This window comes from Taudactylus pleione, unplaced genomic scaffold (genome assembly GCF_031769625.1).
Source record: "Taudactylus pleione unplaced genomic scaffold, aTauple2 ptg000451l, whole genome shotgun sequence".
Classification (NCBI taxonomy): Eukaryota; Metazoa; Chordata; class Amphibia; order Anura; family Myobatrachidae; genus Taudactylus; species Taudactylus pleione.
This window is the reverse complement of record NW_028284853.1, coordinates 3,523,115-3,548,403: the sequence shown is the minus strand read 5'-3', so window position 1 is coordinate 3,548,403 and position 25,289 is coordinate 3,523,115.

Genomic DNA, 25,289 nt, shown 5'->3' with positions numbered 1-25,289 from the left:
CTATAGCACTGTTCTAGTGTAGGGTATAATGCCATTTTCCAAATGTACATGTCTAGAATCTATAGCACTGTGCTAGTGTACAGTATAATGCCCTTTTTCCAGTGTACATGTCTCCAATCTATAGCACTGTGCTAGTGTACAGTATAATGCCATTTTTCCAGTGTACATGTCTCCAATCTATAGCACTGTGCTAGTGTACAGTATAATGCCATTTTTCCAGTGTACATGTCTCCAATCTATAGCAGGGCCGAAACTAGGATATCTGTCACCCGGGGCAAGCTAGCAATTTTGTGACCCCCCCTCCTTTCCCGTACCTGGATTTTGTCCTTGCTCCTCCATAAGGCAGTGCACTAGTCAAACGTCCCTGGTATAGTGACTTATATTATTCCACACACCATAATGCCCATTACACATTATACCACACACTGTAATGCCTATTACCAAAGTGCCACTTACATATTTGCACGACACCATTTTATGCCCCAGAGTAAGGCTTCTAACTACTTTAAAATTACCTGCTCATTGTCAGGCGTTTTATGCTCGTTGCCAGGGGATTTCATGCTCGTTGCCATGGGGTTACATGCTCGTTGCCAGGGGGTTACATGCTCGTTGCCAGGGGGTTACATGCAGGTTACTATGGGGTTTATGCTCGTTGCCAGGGGGTTTCACGGGAGAAGATGCAGCTTTCAGCATCTTCTCCCAGCACTTGCGTTGGCCTAACAGACACCAGAGGTCCAGTAGGACCTCTAGCATCTGTCTCCTCCTTGGCGGTGGCCATTTTTGGATGGCCATTTTCTGACTCTCCAGCCCCCATGCCACCGTGAGTCATCCCTTTTTCACACCCTGCATTCCGGCACCCGGTGCACGTGCACCTCTAGTCCCCCCTAGTTGCGGCCCTGTCTATAGCACTGTGCTAGTGTACAGTATAATGCCCTTTTCCCAGTGCACGTCTCCAATCTAAAGCACTGTGCTAGCGTACAGTATAATGCCCTTTTCCAGTGTACATGTCTCCAATCTATAGCACTGTGCTAGTGTACAGTATATTTCTCTTTTTCCAGTGTACATGTCTCCAATCTATAGCGCTGTGCTAGTGTACAGTATATTTCTCTTTTTCCAGTGTACATGTCTCCAATCTATTGCATTGTGCTAGTGTACAGTATAATGCCCTTTTTCCATTTTTCCAGTGTACATGTCTCCAATCTATAGCACTGTGCTAGTGTACAGTATATTTCTCTTTTTTCAGTGTACATGTCTCCAATCTATAGTGCTGTGCTAGTGTACAGTATAATGCCCTTTTTCCAGTGTACATGTCTCCAATCTATAGCACTGTGCGAGTGTACAGTATATTTATCTTTTTCCAGTGTACATGTCTCCAATCTATTGCATTGTGCTAGTGAACAGTATAATACCATTTTTCCAGTGTACATGTCCCCAATCTATAGCACTGTGCTAGTGTACAGTATAATGCCCTTTTCCAGTGTACATGTCTAGAGTCTATAGCACTATGCTAGTGTACAGTATAATGCCATTTTCCAATTGTACATGTCTAGAGTCTATAGCACTGTACAGTATATTTCTCTTTTTCCAGTGTACATGTCTCCAATCTATAGCACTGTGCTAGTGTACAGTATAATGCCCTTTTTCCAGTGCACATGTCTCCAATCTATAACACTGTGCTAGTGTACAGTATAATGCCATTTTTCCAGTGTACATGTCTCCAATCTATAGCATTGTGCTAGTGTACAGTATAATGCCCTTTTTCCAGTGCACATGTCTCCAATCTATAACACTGTGCTAGTGTACAGTATAATGCCATTTTTCCAGTGTACATGTCTCCAATCTATAGCATTGTGCTAGTGTACAGTATAATGCCATTTTTCCAGTGTACATGTCTCCAATCTATAGCACTGTGCTAGTGTACAGTATAATGCCCTTTTCCCAGTGCACGTCTCCAATCTATAGCACTGTGCTAGTGTACAGTATAATGCCCTTTTTCCAGTGCACATGTCTACAATCAATAGCACTGTGCTAGTGTACAGTATAATGCCATTTTTCCCAGTGTACATGTCTCCAATCTATAGCACCGTGCTAGTGTACAGTATATTTCTCTTTTTCCAGTGTACATGTCTCCAATCTATTGCATTGTGCTAGTGTACAGTATAATGCCCTTTTTCCAGTGTACATGTCTCCAATCTATAGCACTGTGCTAGTGTACAGTATATTTATCTTTTTCCAGTGTACATGTCTCCAATCTATAACACTGTGCTAGTGTACAGTATAATGCCATTTTTCCAGTGTACATGTCTCCAATCTATAGCACTGTGCTAGTGTACAGTATAATGCCCTTTTCCCAGTGCACGTCTCCAATCTAAAGCACTGTGCTAGTGTACAGTATAATACCATTTTCTAGTGTACATGTCTACAATCAATAGCACTGTGCTAGTGTACTTTATAATGCCATTTTTCCCAGTGTACATGTCTCCAATCTATAGCACTGTGCTAGTGTACAGTATAATGACCTTTTTCCAGTCTACATGTCTCCAATCTATAGCACTGTGCTAGTGTACAGTATATTTCTCTTTTTCCGGTGTACATGTCTCCAATCTATTGCACTGTTCTAGTGTACAGTATAATGCCCTTTTTCCAGTGTACATGTCTCCAATCCATAGCACTGTGCTAGTGTACAGTATATTTCCCTTTTTCCAGTGTACATGTCTCCAATCTATAGCACTGTGCTAGTGTACAGTATAATGCCCTTTTTCCAGTGTATATGTCTCCAATCTATAACACTGTGCTAGTGTACAGTATAATGCCATTTTTCCGGTGTACATATCTCCAATCTATTGCACTGTGCTAGTGTACAGTATATTTCTCTTTTTCCAGCGTACATGTCTCCAATCTATAGCACTGTGCTAGTGAACAGTATAATACAATTTTTCCAGTGTACATGTCTCCAATCTATAGCACTGTGCTAGTGTGCAGTATAATGCCCTTTTCCCAGTGCACATCTCCAATCTAAAGCACTGTGTTAGTGTACAGTATAAAGCCCTTTTCCAGTGTACATGTCTAGAGTCTAAAGCACTGTGCTAGTGTACAGTATAATGCCATTTTCCAATTGTACATGTCTAGAGTCTATAGCACTGTGCTAGTGTACAGTATATTTCTCTTTTTCCAGTGTACATGTCTCCAATCTACTGCACTGTGCTAGTGTACAGTATAATGCCCTTTTTCCAGTGTACATGTCTCCAATCTATAGCACTGTGCTAGTGTACAGTATAATGCCCTTTTTCCAGTGTACATGTCTCCAATCTATAGCACTGTGCTAATGTACAGTATATTTCTCTTTTTCTGGTGTACATATCTCCAATCCATTGCACTGTGCTAGTGTACAGAATATTTCTCTTTTTCCAGTGTACATGTCTCCAATCTATAGCACTGTGCTAGTGAACAGTATAATGCAATTTTTCCAGTGTACATGTCTCCAATCTATAGCACTGTGCTAGTGTACAGTATATTTCTCTTTTTCCGGTGTACATGTCTCCAATCTATTGCACTGTTCTAGTGTACAGTATAATGCCCTTTTTCCAGTGTACATGTCTCCAATCTATAGCACTGTGCTAGTGTACAGTATATTTCCCTTTTTCCAGTGTACATGTCTCCAATCTATAGCACTGTGCTAGTGTACAGTATAATGCCCTTTTTCCAGTGTATATGTCTCCAATCTATAACACTGTGCTAGTGTACAGTATAATCCCATTTTTCCGGTGTACATATCTCCAATCTATTGCACTGTGCTAGTGTACAGTATATTTCTCTTTTTCCAGTGCACATGTCTCCAATCTATAGCACTGTGCTAGTGAACAGTATAATACAATTTTTCCAGTGTACATGTCTCCAATCTATAGCACTGTGCTAGTGTGCAGTATAATGCCCTTTTCCCAGTGCACATCTCCAATCTAAAGCACTGTGTTAGTGTACAGTATAAAGCCCTTTTCCAGTGTACATGTCTAGAGTCTAGAGCACTGTGCTAGTGTACAGTATAATGCCATTTTCCAATTGTACATGTCTAGAGTCTATAGCACTGTGCTAGTGTACAGTATATTTCTCTTTTTCCAGTGTACATGTCTCCAATCTATTGCACTGTGCTAGTGTACAGTATAATGCCCTTTTTCCAGTGTACATGTCTCCAATCTATAGCACTGTGCTAGTGTACAGTATAATGCCCTTTTTCCAGTGTACATGTCTCCAATCTATAGCACTGTGCTAATGTACAGTATATTTCTCTTTTTCTGGTGTACATATCTTCAATCCATTGCACTGTGCTAGTGTACAGTATATTTCTCTTTTTCCAGTGTGCATGTCTCCAATCTATAGCACTGTGCTAGTGAACAGTATAATGCAATTTTTCCAGTGTACATGTCTCCAATCTATAACACTGTGCTAGTGTACAGTATAATGCCCTTTTCCCAGTGCACATCTCCAATCTATAGCATTGTGCTAGTGTACAGTATAATGCCATTTTTCCAGTGTACATGTCTCCAATCTATAGCACTGTGCTAGTGTACAGTATAATGCCCTTTTTCCTGTGCACGTCTCCAATCTAAAGCACTGTGCTAGTGTACAGTATAATACCCTTTTCTAGTGTACATGTCTCCAATCAATAGCACTGTGCTAGTGTACAGTATAATGCCATTTTTCCCAGTGTACATGTCTCCAATCTATAGCATCGTGCTAGTGTACAGTATAATGCCATTTTCCTATTGTACATGTCTAGAGTCTATAGCACTGTGCTAGTGTACAGTATATTTATCTTTTTCCAGTGTACATGTCTACAATCTATAGCACTATGTAGTGTACAGTATATTTCTCTTTTTCCAGTGTACATGTCTGCAATCTATAGCACTGTGCTAGTGTAAAGTTCAATTCTCTTTTTCCAGTGTACATGTCTCCAATCTATAGCACTGTGCTAGTGTACAGTATAATGCCCTTTTTCCAGTGTATATGTCTCCAATCTATAACACTGTGCTAGTGTACAGTATAATGCCATTTTTCCGGTGTACATATCTCCAATCTATTGCACTGTGCTAGTGTACAGTATATTTCTCTATTTCCAGCGTACATGTCTCCAATCTATAGCACTGTGCTAGTGTACAGTATAATGCCCTTTTTCCAGTGTACATGTCTCCAATCTATAGCACTGTGCTAGTGTACAGTATAATGCCCTTTTTCCAGTGTACATGTCTCCAATCTATAGCACTGTGCTAGTGTACAGTATAATGCCCTTTTTCCAGTGTATATGTCTCCAATCTATAACACTGTGCTAGTGTACAGTATAATGCCATTTTTCCAGTGTACATGTCTCCAATCTATAGCATTGTGCTAGTGTACAGTATAATGCCCTTTTTCCAGTGTACATATCTCCAATCTATAGCACTGTGCTAGTGTACAGTATAATGCCCTTTTTCCAGTGTACATGTCTCCAATCTATAGCACTGTGCGAGTGTACAGTATATTTATCTTTTTCCAGTGTACATGTCTCCAATCTATTGCATTGTGCTAGTGAAAAGTATAATACCATTTTTCCAGTGTACATGTCCCCAATCTATAGCACTGTGCTAGTGTACAGTATAATGCCCTTTTCCCAGTGCACATCTCCAATCTAAAGCACTGTGCTAGTGTACAGTATAATGCCCTTTTCCAGTGTACATATCTAGAGTCTATAGCACTATGCTAGTGTACAGTATAATGCCTTTTTCCAATTGTACATGTCTAGAGTCTATAGCACTGTACAGTATATTTCTCTTTTTCCAGTGTACATGTCTCCAATCTATAGCACTGTGCTAGTGTACAGTATAATGCCCTTTTTCCAGTGCACATGTCTCCAATCTATAACACTGTGCTAGTGTACAGTATAATGCCATTTTTCCAGTGTACATGTCTCCAATCTATAGCATTCTGCTAGTGTACAGTATAATGCCCTTTTTCCAGTGCACATGTCTCCAATCTATAACACTGTGCTAGTGTACAGTATAATGCCATTTTTCCAGTGTACATGTCTCCAATCTATAGCATTGTGCTAGTGTACAGTATAATGCCATTTTTCCAGTGTACATGTCTCCAATCTATAGCACTGTGCTAGTGTACAGTATAATGCCCTTTTCCCAGTGCACGTCTCCAATCTAAAGCACTGTGCTAGTGTACAGTATAATACCCTTTTCTAGTGTACATGTCTCCAATCAATAGCACTGTGCTAGTGTACAGTATAATGCCATTTTTCCCAGTGTACATGTCTCCAATCTATAGCACCGTGCTAGTGTACAGTATATTTCTCTTTTTCCAGTGTACATGTCTCCAATCTATTGCATTGTGCTTGTGTACAGTATAATGCCCTTTTTCCAGTGTACATGTCTCCAATCTATAGCACTGTGCTAGTGTACAGTATATTTATCTTTTTCCAGTGTACATGTCTCCTATCTATAACACTGTGCTAGTGTACAGTATAATGCCATTTTTCCAGTGTACATGTCTCCAATCTATAGCACTGTGCTAGTGTACAGTATAATGCCCTTTTCCCAGTGCACGTCTCCAATCTAAAGCACTGTGCTAGTGTACAGTATAATACCTTTTCTAGTGTACATGTCTACAATCAATAGCACTGTGCTAGTGTACAGTATAATGCCATTTTTCCCAGTGTACATGTCTCCAATCTATAGCACTGTGCTAGTGTACAGTATATTTCTCTTTTTCCAGTGTACATGTCTCCAATCTATTGCATTGTGCTTGTGTACAGTATAATGCCCTTTTTCCAGTGTACATGTCTCCAATCTATAGCACTGTGCTAGTGTACAGTATATTTATCTTTTTCCAGTGTACATGTCTCCTATCTATAACACTGTGCTAGTGTACAGTATAATGCCATTTTTCCAGTGTACATGTCTCCAATCTATAGCACTGTGCTAGTGTACAGTATAATGCCCTTTTCCCAGTGCACGTCTCCAATCTAAAGCACTGTGCTAGTGTACAGTATAATACCCTCTTCTAGTGTATATGTCTACAATCAATAGCACTGTGCTCGTGTACAGTATAATGCCCTTTTTCCAGTATACATGTCTCCAATCTATAGCACTGTGCTAGTGTACAGTATAATGACCTTTTTCCAGTCTACATGTCTCCAATCTTTAGCACTGTGCTAGTGTACAGTATATTTCTCTTTTTCCGGTGTACATGTCTCCAATCTATTGCACTGTTCTAGTGTACAGTATAATGCCCTTTTTCCAGTATACATGTCTCCAATCTATAGCACTGTGCTAGTGTACAGTATATTTCCCTTTTTCCAGTGTACATGTCTCCAATCTATAGCACTGTGCTAGTGTACAGTATAATGCCCTTTTTCCAGTGTATATGTCTCCAATCTATAACACTGTGCTAGTGTACAGTATAATGCCATTTTTCCAGTGTACATGTCTCCAATCTATATCATTGTGCTAGTGTACAGTATAATGCCCTTTTTCCAGTGTACATGTCTCCAATCTATAGCACTGTGCTAGTGTACAGTATAATGCCCTTTTTCCAGTGTACATGTCTCCAATCTATAGCACTGTGCTAATGTACAGTATATTTCTCTTTTTCCAGTGTACATATCTCCAATCTATTGCACTGTGCTAGTGTACAGTATATTTCTCTTTTTCCAGCGTACATGTCTCCAATCTATAGCACTGTGCTAGTGAACAGTATAATGCAATTTTTCCAGTGTACATGTCTCCAATCTATAGCACTGTGTTAGTGTACAGTATAATTCCCTTTTCCCAGTGCACATCTCCAATCTAAAGCACTGTGTTAGTGTACAGTATAAAGCCCTTTTCCAGTGTACATGTCTAGAGTCTAGAGCACTGTGCTAGTGTACAGTATAATGCCATTTTCCAATTGTACATGTCTAGAGTCTATAGCACTGTGCTAGTGTACAGTATATTTCTCTTTTTCCAGTGTACATGTCTCCAATCTATTGCACTGTGCTAGTCTACAGTATAATGCCCTTGTTCCAGTGTACATGTCTCCAATCTATAGCACTGTGCTAATGTACAGTATATTTCTCTTTTTCTGGTGTACATATCTCCAATCCATTGCACTGTGCTAGTGTACAGTATATTTCTCTTTTTCCAGTGTTCATGTCTCCAATATATAGCACTGTGCTAGTGAACAGTATAATGCAATTTTTCCAGTGTACATGTCTCCAATCTATAACACTGTGCTAGTGTACAGTATAATGCCATTTTCCCAGTGCACATCTCCAATCTATAGCATTGTGCTATTGTACAGTATAATGCCATGTTTCCAGTGTACATGTCTCCAATCTATAGCACTGTGCTAGTGTACAGTATAATGCCCTTTTCCCAGTGCACGTCTCCAATCTAAAGCACTGTGCTAGTGTACAGTATAATACCCTTTTCTAGTGTACATATCTCCAATCAATAGCACTGTGCTAGTGTACAGTATAATGCCATTTTTCCCAGTGTACATGTCTCCAATCTATAGCATCGTGCTAGTGTACAGTATAATGCCATTTTCCTATTGTACATGTCTAGAGTCTATAGCACTGTGCTAGTGTACAGTATATTTATCTTTTTCCAGTGTACATGTCTCCAATCTATAGCACTATGCTAGTGTACAGTATATTTCTCTTTTTTCCAGTGTACATGTCTGCAATCTATAGCACTGTGCTAGTGTACAGTATATTTCTCTTTTTCCAGTGTACATGTCTCCAATCTATTGCATTGTGCTAGTGTACAGTATAATGCCCTTTTTCCAGTGTACATGTCTCCAATCTATAGCACTGTGCTAATGTACAGTATATTTCTCTTTTTCCAGTGTACATGTCTCCAATCTATAACACTGTGCTAGTGTACAGTATAATGCCATTTTTCCAGTGTACATGTCTCCAATCTATTGCACTGTGCTCGTCTACAGTATAATGCCCTTTTTCCAGTGTACATGTCTCCAATCTATAGCACTGTGCTAGTGTACAGTATAATTACCTTTTTCCAGTCTACATGTCTCCAATCTTTAGCACTGTGCTAGTGTACAGTATATTTCTCTTTTTCCGGTGTACATGTCTCCAATCTATTGCACTGTTCTAGTGTACAGTATAATGCCCTTTTTCCAGTATACATGTCTCCAATCTATAGCACTGTGCTAGTGTACAGTATATTTCCCTTTTTCCAGTGTACATGTCTCCAATCTATAGCACTGTGCTAGTGTACAGTATAATGCCCTTTTTCCAGTGTATATGTCTCCAAGCTATAACACTGTGCTAGTGTACAGTATAATGCCATTTTTCCAGTGTACATGTCTCCAATCTATATCATTGTGCTAGTGTACAATATAATGCCCTTTTTCCAGTGTACATGTCTCCAATCTATAGCACTGTGCTAGTGTACAGTACAATGCCCTTTTTCCAGTGTACATGTCTCCAATCTATAGCACTGTGCTAATGTACAGTATATTTCTCTTTTTCCGGTGTACATATCTCCAATCTATTGCACTGTGCTAGTGTACAGTATATTTCTCTTTTTCCAGCGTACATGTCTCCAATCTATAGCACTGTGCTAGTGTACAGTATAATTCCCTTTTCCCAGTGCACATCTCCAATCTAAAGCACTGTGTTAGTGTACAGTATAAAGCCCTTTTCCAGTGTACATGTCTAGAGTCTAGAGCACTGTGCTAGTGTACAGTATAATGCCATTTTCCAATTGTACATGTCTAGAGTCTATAGCACTGTGCTAGTGTACAGTATATTTCTCTTTTTCCAGTGTACATGTCTCCAATCTATTGCACTGTGCTAGTGTACAGTATAATGCCCTTGTTCCAGTGTACATGTCTCCAATCTATAGCACTGTGCTAGTGTACAGTATAATGCCCTTTTTCCAGTGTACATGTCTCCAATCTATAGCACTGTGCTAATGTACAGTATATTTCTCTTTTTCTGGTGTATATATCTCCAATCCATTGCACTGTGCTAGTGTACAGTATATTTCTCTTTTTCCAGTGTACATGTCTCCAATCTATAGCACTGTGCTAGTGAACAGTATAATGCAATTTTACCAGTGTACATGTCTCCAATCTATAACACTGTGCTAGTGTACAGTATAATGCGATTTTCCCAGTGCACATCTCCAATCTATAGCATTGTGCTATTGTACAGTATAATGCCATTTTTCCAGTGTACATGTCTCCAATCTATAGCACTGTGCTAGTGTACAGTATAATACCCTTTTCTAGTGTATATGTCTCCAATCAATAGCACTGTGCTAGTGTACAGTATAATGCCATTTTTCCCAGTGTACATGTCTCCAATCTATAGCATCGTGCTAGTGTACAGTATAATGCCATTTTCCTATTGTACATGTCTAGAGTCTATAGCACTGTGCTAGTGTACAGTATATTTATCTTTTTCCAGTGTACATGTCTCCAATCTATAGCACTATGCTAGTGTACAGTATATTTCTCTTTTTCCAGTGTACATGTCTGCAATCTATAGCACTGTGCTAGTGTACAGTATATTTCTCTTTTTCCAGTGTACATGTCTCCAATCTATTGCATTCTGCTAGTGTACAGTATAATGCCCTTTTTCCAGTGTACATGTCTCCAATCTATAGCACTGTGCTAATGTACAGTATATTTCTCTTTTTCCAGTGTACATGTCTCCAATCTATAACACTGTGCTAGTGTACAGTATAATGCCATTTTGCCAGTGTACATGTCTCCAATCTATTGCACTGTGCTCGTGTACAGTATAATGCCCTTTTTCCAGTGTACATGTCTCCAATCTATAGCACTGTGCTAGTGTACAGTATAATGACCTTTTTCCAGTCTACATGTCTCCAATCTTTAGCACTGTGCTAGTGTACAGTATATTTCTCTTTTTCCGGTGTACATGTCTCCAATCTATTGCACTGTTCTAGTGTACAGTATAATGCCATTTTTCCAGTATACATGTCTCCAATCTATAGCACTGTGCTAGTGTACAGTATATTTCCCTTTTTCCAGTGTACATGTCTCCAATCTATAGCACTGTGCTAGTTTACTGTATAATGCCCTTTTTCCAGTGTATATGTCTCCAAGCTATAACACTGTGCTAGTGTACAGTATAATGCCATTTTTCCAGTGTACATGTCTCCAATCTATAGCACTGTGCTAGTGTACAGTACAATGCCCTTTTTCCAGTGTACATGTCTCCAATCTATAGCACTGTGCTAATGTTCAGTATATTTCTCTTTTTCCGGTGTACATATCTCCAATCTATTGCACTGTGCTAGTGTACAGTATATTTCTCTTTTTCCAGCGTACATGTCTCCAATCTATAGCACTGTGCTAGTGTACAGTATAATTCCCTTTTCCCAGTGCACATCTCCAATCTAAAGCACTGTGTTAGTGTACAGTATAAAGCCCTTTTCCAGTGTACATGTCTAGAGTCTAGAGCACTGTGCTAGTGTACAGTATAATGCCATTTTCCAATTGTACATGTCTAGAGTCTATAGCACTGTGCTAGTGTACAGTATATTTCTCTTGTTCCAGTGTACATGTCTCCAATCTATTGCACTGTGCTAGTGTACAGTATAATGCCCTTGTTCCAGTGTACATGTCTCCAATCTATAGCACTGTGCTAGTGTACAGTATAATGCCCTTTTTCCAGTGTACATGTCTCCAATCTATAGCACTGTGCTAATGTACAGTATATTTCTCTTTTTCTGGTGTACATATCTCCAATCCATTGCACTGTGCTAGTGTACAGTATATTTCTCTTTTTCCAGTGTACATGTCTCCAATCTATAGCACTGTGCTAGTGAACAGTATAATGCAATTTTTCCAGTGTACATGTCTCCAATCTATAACACTGTGCTAGTGTACAGTATAATGCCATTTTCCCAGTGCACATCTCCAATCTATAGCATTGTGCTATTGTACAGTATAATGCCATTTTTCCAGTGTACATGTCTCCAATCTATAGCAGTGTGCTAGTGTACAGTATAATGCCCTTTTCCCAGTGCACGTCTCCAATCTAAAGCACTGTGCTAGTGTACAGTATAATTCCCTTTTCTAGTGTACATGTCTCCAATCAATAGCACTGTGCTAGTGTACAGTATAATGCCATTTTTCCCAGTGTACATGTCTCCAATCTATAGCATCGTGCTAGTGTACAGTATAATGCCATTTTCCTATTGTACATGTCTAGAGTCTATAGCACTGTGCTAGTGTACAGTATATTTATCTTTTTCCAGTGTACATGTCTCCAATCTATAGCACTATGCTAGTGTACAGTATATTTCTCTTTTTCCAGTGTACATGTCTGCAATCTATAGCACTGTGCTAGTGTACAGTTTAATTCTCTTTTTCCAGTGTACATGTCTCCAATCTATAGCACTGTGCTAGTGTACAGTATAATGCCCTTTTTCCAGTGTATATCTCTCCAATCTATAACACTGTGCTAGTGTACAGTATAATGCCATTTTTCCAGTGTACATGTCTCCTATCTATAGCATTGTGCTAGTGTACAGTATAATGCCCTTTTTCCAGTGCACATGTCTCCAATCTATAACACTGTGCTAGTGTACAGTATAATGCCATTTTTCCAGTGTACATGTCTCCAATCTATAGCATTGTGCTAGTGTACAGTATAATGCCCTTTTTCCAGTGCACATGTCTCCAATCTATAACACTGTGCTAGTGTACAGTATAATGCCATTTTTCCAGTGTACATGTCTCCAATCTATAGCATTGTGCTAGTGTACAGTATAATGCCATTTTTCCAGTGTACATGTCTCCAATCTATAGCACTGTGCTAGTGTACAGTATAATGCCCTTTTCCCAGTGCACGTCTCCAATCTAAAGCACTGTGCTAGTGTACAGTATAATACCCTTTTCTAGTGTACATGTCTACAATCAATAGCACTGTGCTAGTGTACAGTATAATGCCATTTTCCCCAGTGTACATGTCTCCAATCTATAGCACCGTGCTAGTGTACAGTATATTTCTCTTTTTCCAGTGTACATGTCTCCAATCTATAACACTGTGCTAGTGTACAGTATAATGCCATTTTTCCAGTGTACATGTCTGCAATCTATAGCATTGTGCTAGTGTACAGTGTAATGCCCTTTTTCCAGTGCACATGTCTCCAATCTATAACACTGTGCTAGTGTACAGTATAATGCCATTTTTCCAGTGTACATGTCTCCAATCTATAGCATTGTGCTAGTGTACAGTATAATGCCCTTTTTCCAGTGCACATGTCTCCAATCTATAACACTGTGCTAGTGTACAGTATAATGCCATTTTTCCAGTGTACATGTCTCCAATCTATAGCATTGTGCTAGTGTACAGTATAATGCCATTTTTCCAGTGTACATGTCTCCAATCTATAGCACTGTGCTAGTGTACAGTATAATGCCCTTTTCCCAGTGCACGTCTCCAATCTAAAGCACTGTGCTAGTGTACAGTATAATACCCTTTTCTAGTGTACATGTCTACAATCAATAGCACTGTGCTAGTGTACAGTATAATGCCATTTTCCCCAGTGTACATGTCTCCAATCTATAGCACCGTGCTAGTGTACAGTATATTTCTCTTTTTCCAGTGTACATGTCTCCAATCTATTGCATTGTGCTAGTGTACAGTATAATGCCCTTTTTCCAGTGTACATTTCTCCAATCTATAGCACTGTGCTAGTGTACAGTATAATGACCTTTTTCCAGTCTACATGTCTCCAATCTATAGCACTGTGCTAGTGTACAGTATATTTCTCTTTTTCCGGTGTACATGTCTCCAATCTATTGCACTGTTCTAGTGTACAGTATAATGCCCTTTTTCCAGTGTACATGTCTCCAATCTATAGCACTGTGCTAGTGTACAGTATATTTCCCTTTTTCCAGTGTACATGTCTCCAATCTATAGCACTGTGCTAGTGTACAGTATAATGCCCTTTTTCCAGTGTACATGTCTCCAATCTATAGCACTGTGCTAATGTACAGTATATTTCTCTTTTTCCGGTGTACATATCTCCAATCTATTGCACTGTGCTAGTGTACAGTATATTTCTCTTTTTCCAGCGTACATGTCTCCAATCTATAGCACTGTGCTAGTGAACAGTATAATGCCCTTTTTCCAGTGTACATGTCTCCAATCTAAAGCACTGTGTTAGTGTACAGTATAAAGCCCTTTTCCCAGTGCACATCTCCAATCTAAAGCACTGTGTTAGTGTACAGTATAAAGCCCTTTTCCAGTGTACATGTCTAGAGTCTAGAGCACTGTGCTAGTGTACAGTATAATGCCATTTTCCAATTGTACATGTCTAGAGTCTATAGCACTGTGCTAGTGTACAGTATATTTCTCTTTTTCCAGTGTACATGTCTCCAATCTATTGCACTGTGCTAGTGTACAGTATAATGCCCTTTTTCCAGTGTACATGTCTCCAATCTATAGCACTGTGCTAGTGTACAGTATAATGCCCTTTTTCCAGTGTACATGTCTCCAATCTATAGCACTCTGCTAATGTACAGTATATTTCTCTTTTTCTGGTGTACATATCTCCAATCCCTTGCACTGTGCTAGTGTACAGTATATTTCTCTTTTTCCAGTGTACATGTCTCCAATCTATAGCACTGAGCTAGTGAACAGTATAATGCAATTTTTCCAGTGTACATGTCTCCAATCTATAACACTGTGCTAGTGTACAGTATAATGCCCTTTTCCCAGTGCACATCTCCAATCTATAGCATTGTGCTATTGTACAGTATAATGCCATTTTTCCAGTGTACATGTCTCCAATCTATAGCACCGTGCTAGTGTACAGTATAATGCCCTTTTCCCAGTGCACGTCTCCAATCTAAAGCACTGTGCTAGTGTACAGTATAATACCCTTTTCTAATGTACATGTCTCCAATCAATAGCACTGTGCTAGTGTACAGTATAATGACCTTTTTCCCAGTGTACATGTCTCCAATCTATAGCATCGTGCTAGTGTACAGTATAATGCCATTTTCCTATTGTACATGTCTAGAGTCTATAGCACTGTGCTAGTGTACAGTATATTTATCTTTTTCCAGTATACATGTCTCCAATCTATAGCACTATGCTAGTGTACAGTATATTTCTCTTTTTCCAGTGTACATGTCTGCAATCTATAGCACTGTGCTAGTGTACAGTTTAATTCTCTTTTTCCAGTGTACATGTCTCCAATCTATAGCACTGTGCTAGTGTACAGTATAATGCCCTTTTTCCAGTGTATATGTCTCCAATCTATAACACTGTGCTAGTGTACAGTATAATGCCATTTTTCCAGTGTACATGTCTCCAATCTATAGCATTGTGCTAGTGTACAGTATAATGCCCTTTTTCCAGTGTACATATCTCCAATCTATAGCACTGTGCTAGTGTACAGTATAATGCCCTTTTTCCCGTGTACATGTCTCCAATCTATAGCACTGTGCTAGTGTTCAGTATATTTCTCTTTTTCCAGTGTACATGTCTGCAATCTATAGCACTGTGCTAATGTACAGTATAATTCTCTTTTTCCAGTGTACATGTCTCCAATCTATAGCGCTGTGCTAGTGTACAGTATAATTCTCTTTTTCCAGTGTACATGTCTCCAATCTATTGCACTGTGCTAGTGTACAGTATAATGCCCTTTTTCCAGTGTACATGTCTCCAATCTATAGCACTGTGCTAGTGTACAGTTTATTTCTCTTTTTCCAGTGTACATGTCTCCAATCTATAGCACTGTGCTAGTGTACAGTATAATTCTCTTTTTCCAGTGTACATGTCTCCAATCTATAGCGCTGTGCTAGTGTACAGTATAATTCTCTTTTTCCAGTGTACATGTCTCCAATCTATAACACTGTCCTTGTGTACAGTATAATGCCATTTTCCAGTGTACATGTCTCCAATCTATAGCATTGTGCTAGTGTACAGTATAATGACCTTTTTAAAGTGTACATGTCTCCAATCTATAGCACTGTGCTAGTGTACAGTATAATGCCCTTTTTCCAGTGTACATGTCTCCAATCTATAGCACTGTGCTAGTGTACAGTATATTTCTCTTTTTCCAGTGTACATATCTCCAATCTATTGCACTGTGCTAGTGTACAGTATATTTCTCTTTTTCCAGTGTACATGTCTCCAATCTATAGCACTGTGCTAGTGAACAGTATAATGCAATTTTTCCAGTGTACATGTCTCCAATCTAAAGCACTGTGCTAGTGTACAGTATAATGCCCTTTTCCAGTGTACATGTCTAGAGTCTATAGCACTGTGCTAGTGTACAGTATAATGCCATTTTCCAATTGTACATGTCTAGATTCTATTGCATTGTGCTAGTGTACAGTATATTTCTCTTTTTCCAGTGTACATGTCTCCAATCTATTGTACTGTACTAGTGTACAGTATATTTCTCTTTTTCCAGTGTACATGTCTCCAATCTGTTGCACTGTGCTAGTGTACAGTATAATGCCCTTTTTCCATTTTTCCAGTGTACATGTCTCCAATCTATAGCACTGTGCTAGTGTACAATATATTTCTCTTTTTCCAGTGTACATGTCTCCAATCTATAGCACTGTGCTATTGTACAGTATAATGCCCTTTTTCCAGTGTACATGTCTCCAATCTATAGCATTGTGCTAGTGTACAGTATAATGCCCTTTTTCCAGTGTACATGTTTCCAATCTATAGCACTGTGCTAGTGTACAGTATAATTCCCTTTTCCCAGTGCACGTCTCCAATCTAAAGCACTGTGCTAGTGTACAGTATAATGCCCTTTTTCCAGTGTACATGTCTCCAATCTATAGCACTGTACTAGTGTACAATATATTTATCTTTTTCCGGTGTACATGTCTGCAATCTATAGTACTGTGCTAGTGTACAGTATATTTCTCTTTTTCCAGTGTACATGTCTCCAATCTCTAGCACTGTGCTAGTGTACAGTATTATTCTCTTTTTCCAGTGTACATGTCTCCAATCTATAACACTGTGCTAGTGTACAGTATATTTATTTTTTGCCAGTGTACATGTTTCCAATCCATAGCACTGTGCTAGTGTACAGTATAATTCTCTTTTTCCAGTGTACATGTCTACAATCTTTAGCGCTGTGCTAGTGTACAGTATAATTCTCTTTTTCCAGTGTACATGTCTCCAATCTATAGCGCTGTGCTAGTGTACAGTATAATTATCTTTTTCCAGTGTACATGTCTCCAATCTATAACACTGTCCTTGTGTACAGTATAATGCCATTTTCCAGTGTACATGTCTCCAATCTATAGCATTGTGCTAGTGTACAGTATAATGACCTTTTTAAAGTGTACATGTCTCCAATCTATAGCACTGTGCTAGTGTACAGTATATTTCTCTTTTTCCAGTGTACATATCTCCAATCTATTGCACTGTGCTAGTGTACAGTATATTTCTCTTTTTCCAGTGTACATGTCTCCAATCTATAGCTCTGTGCTAGTGAACAGTATAATGCAATTTTTCCAGTGTACATGTCTCCAATCTAAAGCACTGTGCTAGTGTACAGTATAATGCCCTTTTCCAGTGTACATGTCTAGAGTCTATAGCACTGTGCTAGTGTACAGTATAATGCCATTTTCCAATTGTACATGTCTAGATTCTATTGCATTGTGCTAGTGTACAGTATATTTCTCTTTTTCCAGTGTACATGTCTCCAATCTATTGTACTGTACTAGTGTACAGTATATTTCTCTTTTTCCAGTGTACATGTCTCCAATCTATTGCACTGTGCTAGTGTACAGTATAATGCCCTTTTTCCATTTTTCCAGTGTACATGTCTCCAATCTATAGCACTGTGCTAGTGTACAATATATTTCTCTTTTTCCAGTGTACATGTCTCCAATCTATAGCACTGTGCTATTGTACAGTATAATGCCCTTTTTCCAGTGTACATGTCTCCAATCTATAGCATTGTGCTAGTGTACAGTATAATGCCCTTTTTCCAGTGTACATGTTTCCAAATTATAGAACTGTGCTAGTGTACAGTATAATTCCCTTTTCCCAGTGCACGTCTCCAATCTAAAGCACTGTGCTAGTGTACAGTATAATGCCGTTTTTCCAGTGTACATGTCTCCAATCTATAGCACTGTACTAGTGTACAGTATAATGCCATTTTTCCAGTGTACATGTCTCCAATCTATAGCACCGTGCTAGTGTACAGTATAATGAAATTTTCCAATTGTACATGTCTAGAGTCTATAGCACTGTGCTAGTGTACAGTATATTTATCTTTTTCCTGTGTACATGTCTGCAATCTATAGTACTGTGCTAGTGTACAGTATATTTCTCTTTTTCCAGTGTACATGTCTCCAATCTCTAGCACTGTGCTAGTGTACAGTATTATTCTCTTTTTCCAGTGTACATGTCTCCAATCTATAACACTGTGCTAGTGTACAGTATATTTATTTTTTTCCAGTGTACATGTTTCCAATCCATAGCACTGTGCTAGTGTACAGTATAATTCTCTTTTTCCAGTGTACATGTCTACAATCTTTAGCGCTGTGCTAGTGTACAGTATAATTCTCTTTTTCCAGTGTACATGTCTCCAATCTATAGCACTGTGCTAGTGTACAGTATAATGACCTTTTTCCAGTGTACATGTCTCCAATCTATAGCATTGTGCTAGTGTACAGTATATTTATCTTTTTCCAGTGTACATGTCTCCAATTTATAGCACTGTGCTAGTGTACAGAATAATGCCATTTTTCCAGTGTACATGTCTCTAATCTATAGCATTGTGCTAGTGTACAGTATAGTTATCTTTTTCCAGTGTACATGTCTCTAATCTATAGCATTGTGCTAGTGTACAGTATAATGCCCTTTTCCCAGTGTACATGTATCTAATCTATAACACTGTGCTAGTGTATGAGTACAGTATACTACCAATTGGCAGGAAGATGGGAGAGCACATAAAAGTTTGTGGTAAATAATAGACCCACGTTTGATATTTGTTTTACCTTTGTTTCTATACTCAGTGGTGTAACTAAACATTTGTGGGGCGTAGTGCAAGATCCCCATGTACTGCCTAGGTATGCAAAAAAGGTGCCCGGCTATGACCCATTCTGGGGTACACTTCTATGGTGAACGCCACTGTGAGGTGGCATTGCAAGTACCGGGGGTGTGGTCACGGCATCGCTGGGGGGCTGCTGTCCTCGATCCCTACAGAGGCCCGGGCCCGGTACTTTGTACCCGCTACCCTCTCGGCGCCTCTGACTGTAGTGCACAACCCTTTTCCTGGAGATGGCAATTCCAGCTCCTCTGTCTACATATTCAAGAAATACATTTTCTTTCTAATTTTTCTAAAAAGAAACACAAGTTACACGACATTTGCTCTGGCTGTTGCTCCTTCTTCATGCTACAGCTCTGATAGGAAAGCAGGTGGTGAGCACAAATCCTTTCCATCTGACATGATAGAGCAATTCATTTTGAACATCTGGAGATGTGCTCCGATAACTCTCATTTCACTGCATACCAGGGCATTACAAGCACAATAAAACAGGCTTACTGTGTGTACATGATACATGACACATCCTCTATGTAGCCTACTGATGACAAACGTTTGCATGCCCCTAATACTTGTGATAACGGAATTCCTTGATGAGAAAGGCAAGGACTGTATACATTTTGTATCTCAGACGGTCTTGCACGCTGCTGATTGATGCACAGTCCTCTGCTAACTTTCAGCAAGCAAACACATGCTTTATACAGAAAGGAGAGAGGAAATAGCCTAGTGTAAAGAAAGAAAATCACTGCGCAAATAACAATTTAACATCTAACATGTTACTTACCCCCTCTTTCCTTATTATATATGCACGTTTGTTCAACAATGGTTTACCTGCATTCTGTGGTGGTTCTAGGGGTGGGCAAGCAGGGCTATTGCCCGGGGTGCTGTGGCCTGTGAGTACGTCCGCAGTCACGCTGATGGTGTTGTCTAATGTGACTGCACCCGCCCACTCATGCCCGCTACAGCGCCGCCATTATAGACTGTAATAAACTGCGGTGGCGTCATGATGTGCAGTTGTTCCTTCCCACTATCTCCCAGAATGCCGGTGCCCACTGCCGGGCATGACGACGTCACACAGCGTGACTTCGAGACTGGGAGCAGCAGAAGCAAGGAACCATGAACCGCCTGCCTTCTGAAAGGTAAAAGTAAGGCAAACGCGCCCACCCCCTGGCAACGGCACCATCCCTGAGGGCCCCGTTAATATTTTATTTTCTTTATATGTTTTTTTTTGCTGTGGCCATGGCCATGCCCACCCCAATCAGGCCACGTCCCCTGAGCTCAGGGCGCCAAAGGAAACTTTCGTCCTAAGCTCTGCAAAATCTACAACCGGCCCTGCATGCATTAAACTGTGCATTTGCTTTATGGTATATGCTTACATACCAGTCCCAACTGTTATGATATTGTCCATACAGTCCTGATGCAAGGACCTTTAAAATGGCCGAGATTACATAGTAATGGGCAGAGCTCTACACAAAAGTGGGAATTTGGGGGCAGGTTGGGGGTTTGGATTATTGTGTTCTGATTATATGCCTATGTTGGCAGTATTGTGTCTGGAATGAGCAAATGGAAAACCATTGGAAATGAGAGATGAGCGGTTCGGTTTCGGCTCAGATCTTGTCGCCAAGTTGGGATCTCAGAACAGAGGCAAAACATCTTTCACCGGCAAAAGGTTGAATATGCAAAAAAGTAACTGGGAATGCTACTTTAAAATCAAGGGCGTCTGCCTTATTTCCACCTTATCATAATATATGGCATGTATAACTCTCATTTAGCAATTTGGGTGTGCATTCTATTGCATAATTGTGACTAGATTATTATACATAAGGAAAGCCTGGATCTAATTATCTACCAAGGCTAAGATTTTTCCAATGCATATATGTGCAGCGGAAGCATCATGTCATACTTGCTGACTTATAAATTCTCCTCCCCAGGAGAAGCCTGGGGAGGAGAAGTAGGTGGGTGGAGTTTGGGGGTGGGGCCGCCTGGATTGCATCAATAAGCCACGCCCCCCTCCCCACTGACCCGCCGATCCCTGCTAATATTCTCCCCATTCTGCCCACTTCACTAGCAGTGCCTACCCTTCCTGGGGTGTGGGGGGGTTACCTAAAAAATTGGGAGCCTCCTGCGAATTCTGGGAGAGTAGGCATGTATGCCTCATGTCACATCAGTACGCGTAAAGGCTTCAGCTCTCATGTACATATTATTATTATCTTTTATTTATATGGCGCCACAAGGGGTCGGCAGCAACTTACAAAGTGCATTAACAAACAGTATGAACAAAACAAGAAAAAAGTGACTTACACCCGCTACATACCTAACATATACTGTATCTGCAGGTGATGGTTGTTCATACACACTGAACAACCATCATTTGTCATCTGGCCGCGGGTCCCGCTGGCCCGGGGGACGTGCAACGGCTCCTGCAGCAAGTGTATGGGTGGTCAGCTCACCGGCCCGTAGACACAGCACGATGCCCCAATCTATCTGCAGATATATCTGCCATCGGCTGTGCTGCAGATGTCTGTGAATGACGCCGTTCACAGACATATCGCTGGTTCACACTGGCCGAAGCACAACAAAATATGTAGGCCGATCAATTGATAGGCCAATATATCTGTCAGTGTGTACCCAGCATTACTGTACAGAACACTGCAGGACACAGGCATTGTTTATAAACATTGCTACAGCAGCTGCCATACTGTAGGTCCTGATTCTAATGTGGATGGTATTGTACAGCCACCAAGAAACAGCTGTGCATTACCGTCCTGCAAATATATACATGCTGCAGCAAGCGTCAATAGGAAGCAAACGCCTCCTGACAGCAACGGCGATCTATGTGCAGCATCTGTAGACGCTGCATCGGATCACCATCGGTCGCTTACTCCGGCTGGCAGCTTGCGAGGCTAGGAAATCTGCATCCACTGATGCAGACCGTAGCCTTGGCACTCCTGGAATACGGGGGAAACACACCCCCTTTTCCAGGAAAGCAGCCTGGGCACATCTTTGCTAGGTATGCAGTCGGGAAGCCGGCGGACCTAATCCCGACAGCCGGCTTCCCGACTGTCATATCCTGGCAAGGGTCTAAAGACAGGCATCGATATGCCGATGCCTGTCATTAGACATACGGCGGGAGCCCAACGCCCGGCATCCCGATCGAAGGGACGCCAGGCGCCGAGCGCAGATAGTCGCGGGGGGGGGACTTAGGGATAGGCACCCCCCAGGAGGTTAGGTTTAGGCTAGGGGAAGGGAGGTTAGAGTTAGGCACCCCCGAGGGAGACTTAGGGTTAGGCAGCGGGGAAGGGGGGGTTAGGTTTAGGCACTTAGAGGGGGGATTAGGGTTAGGCACTGGGGGGGAAGGTTAGGGTTAGGCACCCCTAAGGCAGGGTTAGGGGGTATAAATAGGTTAGTATATACTTTCCTTTGACAATCGGGATTTCTTCCTCTGCCGGGATGACGCTGTCGGGATTTCAACCGCCGGGCATGGATCCGGCGGTAAATCATACCGATTCCCTTTGCTCCGCCCCCCAAACACCACAAAATGTCAATGACGCTGTAGCTTTGGGGATCTGCGAGCAAGATTGCAGGACCCTTTCTGCACATGTGCAGAATGGGTCCTGTGCAGTGGCGTATCTATAATGGGTGCAGTGTGTGCGGGGCACACGAGCCCCAGATTCAGGGTGGCCCTGTACCGCACACACTGCACCCATTTTTTTTTTCTTACCTGTCCGAGGTCCCGCATCGGGTGTCACTGCTGCTCAGAACACCGGAAAAATGGCCGCCGAGGCCATTCTCCCATGTTCTGCGCATGCGCAGTAGACTCCGGGCACACTGTAGTGCCCGGAGTCTACTAATGCTCCGGTGGCTGGCCAGTCGTACCAGTCGGCTGCCAGCCACCAGGGAGAGAGGAGGGGGCCCCACACGAGGAGTGCACACGGGCCCTCTCCTCTCTTAAAACGCCGCTGGTCCTGCACATGCACAAACCTCAAACAATCGGATTAGTAAGTAAACCATTGGGTTTATATACTAATTCAAATCAGACCTATAGTTTCCAAATAAGTAGCAGGGTGGCCAAAACAAAATGTTTGGTGCTGTTGGCAGTGGGGAGGTGATAGTATAAGTAGGGGAAGGAAAAGCACATGGGAGAAGATGGCCCTACTCGTAAGAGCTTACAGTTTAAAAAGGAGGGGCAGACAGACATGGGTGACACAGAGGGGAGAGACAGTGAGCAAGGATTGTGGGGCAGTGGGCTCGGATGAGTGCTGGAAGGCTTTGATAAGGAAGTGGGTCTTGAGAGACCGTTTAAAATTTTGTAAATATATGAATGGAGATGTACTAGGCCTTGAAAAGTGATAAAGTACCAACCAATATCAGCTCCTAACTGTCACATTATAGGCTGTGTTTAGAAAAATGGCAGATAGGAGCTGATTGGTTGGTTCTTGATCACTCTCCACTTATCGCTTTTCAAGACTTAGTACATCTCCACCATGGAGAGCCAAATTGGGATAGGGAGAGAGTTCCAAAAGAAAGGAGAAGCATGGGCAAAGTTTGGGAGGTGAGAGTGGGAGGAAGTAATCAGTTGTGTGGAAAGTTGGCACTCATTTGTGGAGCCAAGTGGGCGGGAGTGTGAAAGGAGATAAGGGCAGAGATGTAGATAAGAGAGGCTTGGGTTAGGGCTTTTTTAAGTGATGCTGGGTACAATGTATCTGCTGCCCGTCGGGCAGTGTGTACCTGCGATATGTCGGTGAACGTCGCATTGGCTGTGTTGCACAGCAAATGGACAGATATGTCTGCAGACATATCTGTCCATCAGCAGGTGTGTACGGACGGTCGGCAGACACATTGGCAGCCGCGAGTAGGGTGGCGGGACACGCCCCCCGCCCACCGGGACACGCCCCCTGGACCTGCGGGCAGGCACAGATGATGGTTGTTCAGTGTGTACGAACAACCATCATCTGCAGATATATCTGTATAGTGTGTAGCTAGGGGTGAGCGGATTCGGTTCTACTCGGTTCCGTTCGGTTTTAAAAACCGAATCTTATTGGCTATCCAAAACTCGTGACAGCTGATACCCAATAAGATTCGGTTTTTAAATCCGAACGGAACCGAGTAGAACCGAATCCGCTCACCCACTGTGTACCCACCTTGAGAGAGAGAAGTTTGAATTGGGTTCTGAAGGGGAGCCAGTGTAATAATATCATGCAGCAATAAATATACATATAGACATCTAAATCATGATGCTGCAGTATTGATAACACTTGCAGATAACAACATCATAACCTAGGCTGTTTCGGTATCAAGCTGACACATAACAGTGTATATTCAGCTGGTGTCTAAATCCTTGTTTTGTATGACAAAAAGTATCTCTTAAAAACCTTATTAGCCAAATAATAAGTGTTCCTATATGATGCATGGACGGTCTCATATATCCGGACCAGAATTAGAATGAGATTAGGAACTTGCAGGGTCTAGACAAGAAAGTTTATCTTGTTCAGGAATATATAATTTACTGTAAATCAAATAAAATAACAATCGTGCGATATGGTTTAAAAACAATTTAGAAAATCATCCATGTACCAGGGCTGGTGAGAGCCTACAAGGCCTTGGGTACTGGGGCGAAAGCGTACGCTGCAGAGGGGGACAATGTTCCCTTCAACATCTGACCCGAGCCCCTCCAACAAGCCGTGGCCCGGGTAATTACAACCCGTCCCTCCCCACTTGACGCCCTGCATGCATCAAAGGACATCACCATCATACATTCTGCTCTTTATAAGAAACCTCTTCATACTGACTACTTATGACAAAAACAAACGATTCACATGTAGCATTGTGTATTCAAAAGTATAAATTGTGTTTTTCGAGGTGCAGGGAGATCAGTAACGTTGAAGGACTGGAAAGTTTTTTAAGGGAAGATCATCTGGTTTGGCCATCAGTAGCTATGCACAGCAAATAAAGGACTCTTAGAAATACGCGTACATACTGTACCAAAGAGAAACAGAGATGTGGAAGGAAAGTTGCTTAAAAAAAATGTAAGGCACACACAGTAGCCAAAGGGTTGATTAACCTTTCTAGTAAAGACTTAACACCATATCCTTTATTAGTTCTGAACAAAGTATTAAAATTTTCCCCATCATCATCCTCATCCGGTTTGACCTGTTTGTGAAACGTAAAGCTGTTGGATATAGGGCGTACCTGCGCTGCCTCCACCCACACTGCATCCAGGTAACTTAGCCGACA